Source organism: Sceloporus undulatus, chromosome 5 (genome assembly GCF_019175285.1).
Source record: "Sceloporus undulatus isolate JIND9_A2432 ecotype Alabama chromosome 5, SceUnd_v1.1, whole genome shotgun sequence".
Lineage (NCBI taxonomy): Eukaryota > Metazoa > Chordata > Lepidosauria > Squamata > Phrynosomatidae > Sceloporus > Sceloporus undulatus.
The window spans coordinates 83809197-83823048 of NC_056526.1; the positions used below are offsets into that span (position 1 = coordinate 83809197).

Sequence of the window (13852 nt, forward strand, 5' to 3'; positions counted from 1 at the left end):
CAAAAAAAGAAAACCCCAGCTGCAGCATATGTGTCAGCTATAGCTTGTAAAAATTTTTTACTTTGAGGGGTTACTGTTCACATTTAAAAAAGCTGTTCTCCAATAAGAGTCATGTTTCCTAGTCGTGGTGTGTTCCTTTCTCTTGATAGCTTCATCTGTAAGGCAGATGTGTTACTGAGCTTCTGTTACCAAGAACATGAAGGAGAAACTAACATGCCTTCACATGAGCTAACCCAGAAACATGCTTGTTTGCCTTTTATATTGTGTGTCTTGGCCTTAGGAAATTTCCTTCAGAAAAGCAAGCTGACAATGTGAAGGGTTTATCTCATTCTCTGTAACACCAAGGGACTGGGAAATGGGTTATTTAGCAAGAATGGGAGGTGGCTGCTTACTTTAAAGGAGGTTGTGTATGATGCCTAGACTATAGTCAAAACTTCTATCACATTTTTTAGTTTGACAAAATTTTCTCAGCACATGGACTTAGCAGTTGTAATTAGGGAATCATGACAAATTATATTAAAATGCATGAACTTGTGGCTCAGGGCTCCCATTCTGTTCATAGTTTGATCCGTCATGGTGGGAGACATACAGTATATGCATTAACGGAAACTTCTGTTAATACCAAATGACACCTCCTTTACTCTTTACAGACAGGATAAGAACGGGTGTGATAATCTTCCCCTGATCATGCTATTAACAGGATTTAACAACGATTTAATGATGGGAGGAGGATGCTTACCTCCTCCATGTGATAATCTCCATAGGTTGCCTCTGCATTGCAGAAATTTAGTTTGACACCACTTTAACTACCATGGCTCAATGCTATGGAATCCTGTGATTTTTAGTTCGTTGTGGCCTCAGAGCTCTGTGACACAAAAGGCTAAACAGCTCACAAAACTAAAATCACATAATTTCATAGCATTGAGCCATGGCACTTAAAGCGTCAAAAATGGATTATTTCTGCAGTGCAGATGCAGTCATAGGCATGCTAGTCTGGAATATCAGGATGCAAACGGATCTTGTAGCATCTTTGAGACTAACTGTTGAAAGAATTTGCAGCACAAGCTATCATAGATTTGCTCGATTTCCTCATATGCATGGAGTGAATCTGAAGTAGACCATGTATATGAAAGCTTATCTACAACTTCTTTCACACAGTTAGTCCCAAAGATGCTACAATATTTGTTTACATAACTTGTGTTGTAAGCCTCTTTGAGTCTCATTTTGGGAGGAAGGCAGAATATAAACCAAATCAAATCAATCCATCAGCCAGTCAACACATGGATTCTAACTGGATGTCTTCATTTCAGAGTAACACCAGAACACCCAAACTACTTTAGAAGATGGTGAAGCTTCAAGAATGCTTGGTTGCAGAACGCCTTTTCAGAAACCATGGAGAAGGTGGGAGGCTTCTCATGCATTTCCCATTCTGTCTCATTTAGTTACTCCATATAAACCCATTCATGTGGAAATTTTTTAATCATCTGCCTAGTACTGGACAGTCCATATTAAAAAGGTCAATTGGGTTTCTTTAACTATAGTCATCACAACTAAGTTTTTAAAAAAGAAAATAGCAGGGAAGCATGATTACCTAAGACTTTACAGAGCATACATTCTTGCAATGGTCTGGGTTTGTAAATTCAGTTCATCCAGAAATATGCAAAGAAACACATCTAGACATAAGAAATTGGTCTTCTTTCAGGGGAAATAAACTACAAAAGCATATTATTAGCCCCAACTAATTCAGGATACTTAGTGATCTCAGTCTAAAGACACTGAGTATTATAGAACAGTGTACAATCTACAATCTTGTGGTTAAGACCAAGTGCGCACACACACACACACACACACACACACACACACACACACACACCCAGAAAAGAAAAATAGAAAGTGTGCAGAAACCTCTGCAGTAAATAATTCTCTAAGCAATACCAGGTTTTTCATTGTCTGTTTGTCCCTTTATTTCTTATCTATGTATCTTTCTCCCTGTCTGTCTTGCTTCCCCACTCTTTCTCTCTCTGCAACTGACTGTTGACAGTTATCATAATTGCTGTTTTGTGTTAGCCATAAAGCTCAAATGAAATATGTGGGCTTGTTGGAAGGCTGAGCATGGCACAAGGAATGACTTTTGGTAAAACAGCTCCAGTAAGTTCCTAGGTGGCTGGCTAGTTGATAAGGGCTATTATGCAATGTTTCCCGTCTGCTCAAAACCTTCTTTGGTCACTTTCATTTATCTTAGGTGTACTGGGATACACTGGCCTTTACACAAGGCTGCTGTCTGAGCCATCTTGAGTCCTTCACCTTCACCAGGTTGGTAAGGACAGGGAGGTGAATAGGATAAATGTTGGCAAGGTGATTAATAAGGAAGGATATTGCCAAGACAATGGCATCAACACAGTAGATTATCATGGTGCAACCAAGTTGTCTGGCAGTGCAATATGTTGTGATCATAGAATCATAGAGTTTGAAGAGACTGCCAGGGCCATCCAGTCCAACCCCCTGCCATGCAGGAAATCTTAATCAAAGCATCCCCGATAGATGGCCATCCAGCCTCTGTTTAAAGACCTCTAAGGAAGGAGACTCCACTACACTCTGAAGGAGTGTGTTCCACTGTTGAACAGCTCTTACTGTCAGGAAGTTCCTCCTAATGTTGAGGTGGAATCTCTTTTCCTGGAGCTTGCATCCATTGCTCCAGATCCTAGTCTCTGGAGCAGCAGAAAACAAGTTACTGTAGCTTCCTATCAGAAGCTCACAAAACTTCACCTATTATTTCAGATGTTTTGTTGTTGTTGTGCTTTCAAAGTTGGTTCTTAGAGATGTACCCATCATTACAAAAGAAAGTGCATAAATCATGGCAGGCACATTAAAAAAAACAGGCAACACACCGCTTTTCTCTGTGTGCATGTGTGCAAGTGTGTTCCAGTTTAGAACTGAAACTATGCCAAGACTGTCAGAATGACTTGTATAAAAGGAAATGTAATGGTGATGAATAGAGGCACCAAGTATTTTATGGCAGGAAATAGCTTACATGTTTTTCAGCTTACAAGTAGGTGGAATGTTCTCATAGCCAGAGGTGTGCTGGGTCCTTGGTACAATACCAGACATACACTATGGATTAATATCGTTTCCCCAGGGAAGCAGCATGCTCCCAGCTCCTTGCAAAGCCAAAGATATGCTCTCATGCAATAGGACTATATAGGTAAAAGTGTACACAAAGGAATTTCTACTTTTTGGACAAACTAGGGGAACTTTTTTCCTACACAGTTATAGTGCTATTCTTCAACTTTAACTGCTATGACAACATCTTACAGAATCTTGGGATTTGAAGTATGAGGGGTGTATTTAGAATTCTCAGCCAAGGAGTTCTAGTACCTAACCAATGACAAACCCCAGCATTACACAGGATTCAGCAGACATGGCAGTTATAGTGGGATCACAGTGCTATAAATATGCAGTGTGAAAGCATCTTAAAGCAAAAGTGGGTAACTTCGATTGTTCAGAGGTTTCCAGACTGCAGCTCTATTAAACCTTCACTGTTGGCTATGCTAACTAGGGCTGATGTTGCAGACAGCAAGTATCTGGAGTGCCAGTGGATTATGTTTGCACTAGAATGTCACACAGAATGCAATAACATTTTATTTTGTTTGACAACCTCTCCCGGAAACAGGTAAATCAAAAATGTTGAAACTGAAAAGGTTAGGAACATAAAAAAGCTGCCCATCACCAGCTCCCCATTTCTCCCCTGTAGTGTCTATTTGGACTAGCAGTCAGCCTCTAGGGTCTCTGACAGTGGTCTTCCCCCATTTTGCTGGGATAACACCTGGGACTGTTTGCATTCAAAGCACATACTCTACCATTCAGTAAATTTATTGCATAGACTATATATAAATGCTTATTTTACTTCATGAGTAAACATCTGGAAAATACATATAGTGGCATGTTAATTTAATAGAGAATTAGCCAAATTACCAATGCTTCGGTGAAAATATCCTAATTTTAGTGTTTCCATTTTTTAAAAAAACCATCCCTCTTTTTTTGTACTGCCTTTTCATGGCAAAGGAAATACAAAACCAACTGAACATCCCATCTCCAGCTTTATATCCTCCAAAGTAAGCCTGTGTGCACTGCAAACCTCAGCTCAGCAATGTAACTTGAAGGACTTCCTTCAGCTTTTATTACCTTGCTATGAAATCTCTGCAGCTTTGTTTTTCAATACTTTTTTGGATAGCAAAAGCCTATAATAAAAAAAAACCCCAAAACAGACTCATTTCAAATGTCGTCTTTCAAAGTAAGAGCTGTGTTTTCACCCATATAGTAGAGGGTACCTCCCAGTAGGCCTCTTTTAAGAATCACATTTTTACTATGGAAACTTATTCCACTGCAGCAATTAACATTACTGTTTTAAAATGTCAAATTTTGTAGAGGGACCCAGAAACATTAAGAAGGGATACCCACAAGGAACCACAAATAGCTTTCCAGTAATCACTTATGCTAATTATCCAAAATTAAGTGAAAGTTTCCTCCTTTTCCTTGAGTTCTTTCCCACTGTGGAGATACTCTGCCCTTCTACCATATTCTCTGGCACATGGCAATAGCCCAGGTGAAGAGAAACCTTTTGTGTCCATGCCAGGCTTTTGGAGACATTCAAATGCAAGGTGATTCTTTCTAAGTCTGAAGTTTACTGAGCATTACTTTCTCCATAGTTCTTAGGGGATCTGGCATGGAGGCTAAAGTAGAGGTTATCCTGAATAAGGCTAGTTAAGGCAACTAGCCTCTGAATGTTGCATTTACACTGTAGCCAGCCTAGGTCACCAAAGGTATGCATGTTTTATGCTTAATGAGATTCCTTATTAATATTCACATATTAATTCAATAACAGTACATCTTTCATTTCATACTTGAGGTTCAAGCTCTCAAAATTTACACTTTTCCCTTACTCAACTATCTATGCTTTTCAGTATTTTTGGGTTTTTTTGTTAGGTTTTTTTTGGCCACGTTGACTGTGAACCACTTTTTGCAGGGACAGGGAACAATATCTGTAGCACTCCATGAGCTGGATGCTATAAGGAAGCATGGCCAGCAATCTGGTTTCTTTTCTCTTCTACCTTCTGTGTATGGATAAGAGTGAGAATGGCAAATTGCTGTAGGAACTGGCCAAGTCCAGAACTACACAGAAAGGAATAATTACTACATCTGCTCCCAGTGGGCATTTCTCCTCCAGTTATATGGAAGGGAGAACCTCCCAAAAGGGGCCTCCATGTCCTGGATAGAGAATCTTGAAGGCCCAGTTTAAGGTCTATATGACAGTATGTAGTTGTGATTTTCACAACCAAAGTAGACTGACACAGGTTTAGAGATATAATTAAGGATCTGAAGAAGAAAGTGGATTTTGCACCAGTAAGGTGATCCTACTGTCACTTTGCTCTGGCTCTGTGCTGATACAATGACCTTGGCCAAATTATGGAAGGGTATCAAGTATGTTCCTCAAACTAGAAATTACCATTGTGTGGATCTGGATGGGAAGTCATCAGTATCTCATCTTACTCACAAGCAAGTCATTATTTTCCTGTTTCAGGCAATGGGATCTGCTCCTACAACTTTAGCAAAGGAATTTCAGTAGTCTTCAAGACAGCATTTTGCAGACTCTTTTTCTGCCTCTAAAAATTGATCCAATTTCTGCTGTTAGTTACTGTTCTCTAGCATGAACCCATGATTCCAGTCATTCTGTCTTGCAATTCTTATAACCAATTAATGTGTTACTATTAAAAGGGCTAGTTTTAGTTTTTCTCCCAGAGAAACCAATTTACAGTAATAACTTCACACAGAGAGTGTTTTTGAAGTAAAACAAGAGAGAAATGCTTTACATTACTTATCCATATGTTATTATTGCATTTTGAAAAACTGGAACCACATTATAGGATCATCACAATTTATTTTTGTAACTTTCTGACATTCTTGTTATCTAATACTCCACGGTTGACTGAGTGATGATTCGCATTAGTGTAACAGGGTTTCCAAACAGCTATTGTCTAGCTGGCTGCAGTGAGGATGAACAGTTCCAAGTTACAGCAGGGAAACTTAGAAATTATTTTCTCCCCATTTAACAAGCTGTTCCTTTGCCACAACCATGGTCATAGTGTTTAGGTCTGAAGCCCTATCATCTGATCTAGGAATAAGCCATATTCTACTCAGTGGGACTTACATCTGAGTAGACATGCTTACATTTGCAGTTATCATCTCACCAAATTCCTATTTCACTACTACAATTACTGTGACTTTAAAGTGTTAACCATTTATCCCACACAAATCTCATAACAACCTGTAATTTTCTCTTGTGGGCATCAATGGATGGAGCCATCCACAGAATCATTGACCTAAGATACTTCAACATTTCTGCCCATTAAAACGTAGGTAGTATTCAGAATTATAAGAAAAACCTTCTGAATAACAACTTCGTAATTTTGGAGTCAGTGGAATAAAACCTCTCAACTACCTTCAACCTTTCCACTTACTCCCCTTCTAGTGGACTCAGATCTTTACCATTTTGGCCATGGACAAAGAAAGAAAGAGTTAGAATAAAAGATCTGATAGTCGGAGGCAAATTTATCTGAACTGAGAGAATAAAAGAACTACTGCAGGTCCCTAAGGTCCGTTGGTTTCTTCCTCTCCAAACACAAAGCTTTGCCTCTAAACTATTTGTTAAAAATGCGAGGGAATCCAATCATTAACTATCTTTAGAAATGAATATCTGCAGTCAAACAAACAAAATAAAACCTTAGGGCATAAGTGTCTGCATGTGGATTGTTGATAGCACATACAGTACATGTGGAGCAATAAGAACCCTTAAGACAGTGTGGGAGATGGATATTGGAGCCAGCATAAAAGAAACATAATGGAAAGTCATGAGGAATAACAGCAGCTGCCAAAAATCACTTTTTTGAGTGGAAGGTAACTGAAGCTTATATAAAGATGACAGCAAAGCCCAGTTAAGCCGCACTGCGCAGACTAACATCTTTTCCCACTGGCTGGAAGTAGTACAATATTTGTGCCTTGCTGACACATACAAGATGGAACTGTTCACACATTCAAACTTTTTCAAGGGCATTTAAAAAACTCTCTTAAATACAACTCATCAATCTGTCTTGCTGAGAGTGCAATCCTAACTAGCTATGATGGCGAAGGGTCAGCTGTGGGGAAACTTTCCTGAACCCAGAACCATCTCAACCATCTTGTAAGAAATTAGAAGAGGTTTGGACCTAACATGACTTGCCTATTCTCCCTACCTTTCTCCCCACAGAGGATTTAAGGTAGTTTATAGCCGTTAGGAGTGTACTTAAAAAGACATTAATATAAAACTTAAGAAACAATCAAACCTGAATTATGTTTAAAACATACAAGTAAAAAACAGAAGCATCTGTTGCAACCAAAAAGCCAAAGTCCAGTCTACTCCCTGGTCTAACCATTCTCCATCCTAATCCTTTGTAATTTGCAATTTTGATTAAAATCATACACATCTTCATTAGAAGAACCTCATCCAATTATCAATCAGAGCTGGATTAGAGATCATCTAATACCAGAAAACAATTGCAACCTATTCCACACTTGGGTGATTATGAAGAACATGGAAAATATTATTATCAGAAAGACTAACACATCCAAGGTAACTGAACAGAGAGGAGGAAAATAACATAGAGTGATTTTGTTACGAAAGCTTGGGCTGCATCTGCATCACAGAAATAATCCAGTCTGACACCACTTTACCTCTCATGGGTTAATACTATGAAATTCTGGGAATTATAATTTTGTGAAACATTTAGACTTCCCTGTCAGAGATCTCTAGTGCCACAAGAAACTACAATTCCCAGAATTCCATAGCACTGAATCATCACATTTAAAGTCGTGTTAAACTTGATTATTTCTGCGGTGCAGATGCAGCCTTGGTTTCTTTTTCTTTCTTAACCGAACAAAGGTTCTTGAAATAAAAATCTGCCAATGGTCCATGTTGCTTCTTAGGTGCAGAGAGAAAAGGAAAGGAAATCAACAAATAATATCAATTAATTCATCAATGACTGAACTATAATACTGACTGAGGGCTTTATCACACTAGCCCTTTTCTTGCTGCAATCATGGAAAAAATAAAAGTGGCAATATACCACTTTTATTGCTGCCTTTACTGCACTTCGCGTGACTGGGAGTCCTGCCCCCAACATGCTCCCTTGCCATTCTGTCCCTCAACTCTGCCCTCCCTCCATTCCCAGCATGCCTTTGGAGGTTTTTTCTCTTTTTTGTTTTTACTTCAGGCATGCAGTTTTGGAGCTCTGCAGCTACGATTCAACATTTTAATTCTTTCTCAACAACACCTGGATGCTCTGAAGCTCTGAAATTGCATGAAAACCCAAGAAAAATTAAAAATTGCAAGGGGGAAGGGGGAAGAAGAGGACAGTGACATTTTGTGACTGTCAATCACGCAAGTGCCCTGGGAATAGCTTTCCAGATCTGCGGCATGGCGCAATTGGAAGCTCATTCACAGGTTTCCCCTGTGAATGAGAAGGGACGGCTGGAAGATGGGACAAGTACAGGAGGGAAGTGGTGTCATACAATCACTGTCACCAATGCCACTTCCCTCCCATTGAAATTGTGGTTTAAAAGCTGTATGTGATAAAGCCCCGATTAAACAAACAATAGGTGCATCTGCACTGTTGAAATAATCCTTCTCTGTCTGAGAGCTCTGGTGCCACAACGAACTGCAATGCGCAGAATTCCATTGCATTGAGCCAGGGCAGTTAAAGTGGTGTCGAACCAAAGTATTTCGACAGTGCAGATGCAACCAATGAAACCAGTTATTTTTGACTAAACAGATATACACATGTAATTTCTCTTTTCAATATAATTGACACAATAGTTCTACTTTATTTTCTTATTAAGTAATCATCACCATCAGCGACTTTGGGGTCATGCAAACTGGCAGCTTTGAGTGGCCTAAGGCTTCTTCAGACCTGGTTTTCCCTGACTGGTACAGGACCATAGTGACTAAATGGCTTGGTCCTAATCCGGGCCACTGCTGAATTCCCGAATAGGATGCTAGCAAAGAGAGGACCACTCCTTTTCCGGCTAGATTTTCCCCAGCCAGCTGCGGTCTCTGCGCAGCTACCAGATGCTCTGGGGCATGTGTTGTCTGCATGCCCCATCCCCAGAGCAGCCAGAAGCCTCTCTTTCCTGCCCATCTTTCGGGCTTTAATCATCAATGTGTTCAATTATGTCAAGATATAATTTAGAGCTTTTCAATGTAGAGAAAGGCAGACTAGTAAAAATTGCCATGGGCTGTTAACTTTTGTGGGTTTCTTTGCAAGGTTGATGTTATTTCCACCAAGTAAATGAAAGGAATTAACTCTTTTTATCATCCACCTAGAATGCAATAGGGATATTTTGAAAGCAGTTCTGAGACAAGGAGAGTGGAAACATAAGCTAAGTGGAGAAAAATATGTTTAGGAAGACATAAAATGAGATTATTTCTTATCTCAATTCTGATGACTTTTTCTCATGTACCCATAGGGAAATTGTAATTCTACGATTTTATAGTTATGGGAAGAATATGGTGCAGGTATTGTCTAGAATATGTATCCCGATGGATTGTGTTATAGATTTCAAGTGTATGATAAACTCTTTTTTAAATAACACACCACCCAGCTAAATAAGTAGAAAATATGAAAAATAAACAGCAAAATCCACAAATCAAGAATAACGAAAGAATCCATCAAAGAAAACATGGCCTAGTGAGCCTCCCTGACTAAGCCACAAGATGATGAAAGAAAAACAATAAGGGAACCAGTTGACTTGCCCCCTAGAAGGCATTCTACTTTGAAAGTGCCACAGCTGACAAACTGACAATGATGGGATGCCACCAGGTTACTTCTGGTTAACACAAGAAGAGGTGTTAAATAGACCGCCACTTTGGACTGACCTGCCACTGCCCCTTTCAGCGCTGGATTGGGGTCGCGGCAACTACATGCTGCGGCCCCAATCCATCCATTCCCTGGTGCTAAAAGGAATGGCAAAATGCCGCTCCTTTTCGCACTGCAGGAAAGGCACCTTTGCCGCCGTGGCGGCACTTTCTGGCTCCCCTTTTGGCATTTGTCATCTGAACACCGTGGTGCCACCCGCCATATCGTTGGGTGTATCAGGGCAGCATTGGAGCATGCGTTGTGCAGACGCCACACCCCCACTCTGTCCTGTGGTTGGCATAACACTCTTCTATTCAGTCCCTTAGTATGGGAGAAGGGAGAAGCCAAAGGCAAGTGCTTCTTATGAAAAAGGTTCAATTCCTAGAACCCAAAGTAGGTGTGCAAAAGACTTCTGTCTGAAACACTTGGGAGCTGCAACCAGACTAAGGGGCTATACAGACTGCCCTGAAAAGGTGGTCTGCAGCCACCCCTTTCTGCTCTCGAGGGACGCCACAGCAGCCAAACCGTGCGACGTCGCTTCGCACCTAAAAGAACCCGGATAAAACAGGTTCTTTTAGGAGCACGTGCCCGACGCCACGGGTGCACCATTACCACACTGTGGTGCATCAGTGAAGCAAGCGCAGTGCAGCAACATATGGATACTGTGCAGCACTTGCATCATGGACGCGTGCTCTATGTGAGTGGGGCCACGCAGTCATGGCAGCACTCTATGGCCTAGGATTTGGGGGTGCAGCTCCACCCAGCACTGGTTTCTGTCCAGTTCTTTACCTATACAGTACTTCCATCTTATCTGGAATAAGCTTCAGCTTGTTTGCCCTCATCTTTTCCCAAACTGCTTCAAGAAACATCCTTGGGGCTTTCACAGTTCCACTTCACAGGAACTATGCCAAGGATAACAGATGTAAACATTCTGGAAAATGAATGCTAGCATCATAATGGAAAATAACGTAAAGTACCTCATTTTGATACACAGCCTGCACATCACTTGGAGAATCTGAAGTGCCAGACAAAAGCAGACCTCATAACAAGATTGCAGCTAAATATGAGCTACTAGATTGCTGGGATCTTATAAGCAGACATTACAAGAATTTCCCTGTTCAGAATAAGGAATGTGATACGCCTAGGCAGGGTTAATCATGTTTAAGAACCATTGATTTCAGATCATCATATAGCAAGTTAAATCTCTTCCACTGAAATCAATGTGGCTTAGAAATGTTTAAATTTGGATGGATAGTGCCCAGAGGTACTTAGAGCCTTTTAACTACTGTGTGCATCAGCTGGGACCTCTTCCTTTCTTAGGAAGCCCTGGTACTACAGCACTGCTAGAAACAGTTGCATCACAGAGTCTCTTGACTCAAAACACTATAGTTAAGAATTGCCCTAGATGAAGAAATTAAGCAAGGAAGGTTTTCTGTGCCTTGGATATCAAACAGTGCAAGAAGCATAGTTTGTCTAATCCCTTTCTATTGGGTTGTTCTTAAACACATGGGAACAGGTTTTAAAAAGGGAGGCACGTCCAACAATCCCCAGCACTGAGGATCAGATGCAAAACTGACAGAATTCCAACAGGGGCTGATGGGAACGGTGATCTGACAAAATCTGAAGAGCCACACTGTCCCACCTGGTTATGCAATGACAGGTCATGATTTAGCCACTTTCCTGCTCTGTACTTCCTTCGTGTTGTGTGCCTTCAAGTCAACTCTGGGTTATGGGGATCCTATCTTAGGCTTTTCTTAGCAAGGTTTGTGGAGAGGATGTTTGCCTTTGCGACTGCCTTACTCTGAGGCTGAGAGAGTGTGCCTTGATCACCCAGTGAATTTTTATGGCTGAATGGGGATAACCCTGGTCTCCCCAAGTCCTAGTCCAAACCACTATACAACACCAGGTCTATAAAGGAAAAAAATTGTGAGGTAATTTAAGAACAAAATAAATTCTAAAGTTTTATTTTCACTGGGCCAAACTATAAATTTTTGTGATTTTTTTTTAAAATTGCACTTTGGAAATTCTTTGCAAAAAATCTTTTGTATATTAAAAAATCCCTTGCTTTTCATGCCCTCCCATCCCTCCCTCTCCTCCTCGGCTCCCTTTTTCCAGCCTGATGCCTCCCCCTCAGGCCCCCACATGGCCATGAGTTCTGACTTCCCTGTTGTTGGGAAAGGGAGGCTGGGCCAAGGAGGGAAGACAGAGAGAGAGTGAGATAGAGAGAGAGAGATTTGGGAGGTGAGGGAGGGCAGTGTGGGGCCCCCAGGGCAGTGTTCCACTTGCCCTATGCTAGCTATGGGCCTGGTGTGAACAACAGGGATTCAACTTGAATTCATCACAGATTATTTTCACCAAGTGAATAATCCCTTTATTGCAATTTTACTATAGACACTGTAACTTAACACTAAAATCTGTGCTTTTCCAGCCCTTCTTCAACATCCTCCCATTGACAATAGTGCTAAAAAAACCTCCAAAACAAAAGTCCAGCTAGGGAGAGGACAAGAAGAAAAAGGAGGCAGACTTTGTAAAAGGGTGTTTCTTTGTCAGAGGCTTTGTTAAGTGAGGTATACTTGTATCATTATTTACATTCCTATGTGAGGCAGACATCGTTTCTGATAACCAGGAAATAACATTCAGTGCTGCTTTACATATCATATGTGAGTGAGTGGACCTTTGCTCCTGAGATTTTTAAGGGTTCACCAAAAAAATAAATAAATACAACATGCAAATGAGACTAATATATGGCCAACATACAGAGAATTAGGACTGGCTACAGCTATCTCAGGAATATCCACTAGGCAGCAAACAAAGATTTATTAATTTGTATTGAACAACATGTCTTTTTGAAACTGTTTTGGGAACTATACATGCAAAAGATTGAGGCAATGGAATCCTGAGACAGATGTGTGGATTGTAGATTGAAGATGTACATGTTTAATGTCATAAGAAAACCTGCCAATAGAAAATTAGCATGTGAGAAAGGCCCTTCCCTTTCTCCTTGGCTTCTAGTTTTCTTCTTGCATTAAGTAAAGAAAAGAGATCTTCCACCTAAAATCTGATGTGGTGTAATTCATTCTGCCATCTCTTTCTCACCTCATTCCCCACTCTGTGTGTGTGTGTGTGCATGTGTGTGGATAGATAGATAGATAGATAGATAGATAGATAGATAGATAGATAGATAGATAGATCCAGCCACATTACTTCTGTATTCCACCTTATGAGTTAACAAGCTGACATCAGTCAAATTGTCCTTCAGACATTTTCTATGTCTTCCCATCTTCTCTCTAGACACACAAATATAATTCAATCATCATTGCTTCCAGTACCAGTTCAGGCTTCCCCAATCTTGCATAAATGCAGCTACACCCAGACAAAAACAGACACAGGATACAAAAAACTTAATTTAAAAAATGTCAGTGGGAGAGCTCCCAAAAAGCCCAGTGAAAATGCAGGAGTGTACCCACTGACAGGTGAGTTAATGGAATGGAGAGGCTAAGGGAACCAATGAAAACTGTGTGTGTGTGTGTGTGTGTGGAATGAAATAGCTCAAAAAGCGGGGAGGAAATGATATAGAAATAAAAAGAACAGCCAGAACATCTCATGATATAGATAAGCCATTTCCTCATTCACACTGAAAAGTTATTTCTTAATGTCTCCAGTAACCAAACTGAGAGCTGCCCACAGACAATAGGGAGACGAATGTTTTAAAAAATAGCTGGGCACTGGATACAAAGGTAGTGACTATTATACCCAACCTCTTTCCTGTGGAGAACTGTAACAGAAATATTCCACACTGAAGCATTATTTTCCAAGTTTCAGTTGCCAAAGCCTTTTTATTTTAATAAAATGTCCTTCCATACTACTCACCTGGAACCCAAGCAAGGATCAGACTATAGCAGATTACT

The 13852-nt window shown here is 40.4% G+C and overlaps 1 protein-coding gene across 2 annotated transcripts in view; it reads right to left on the bottom strand.

The window, feature by feature from the left end:
* Positions 1-13852, bottom strand: part of LHFPL3 (LHFPL tetraspan subfamily member 3) — a 250211-nt gene that overhangs the window by 142881 nt on the left and 93478 nt on the right. The gene's annotated exons all lie outside the window — the stretch shown is intronic.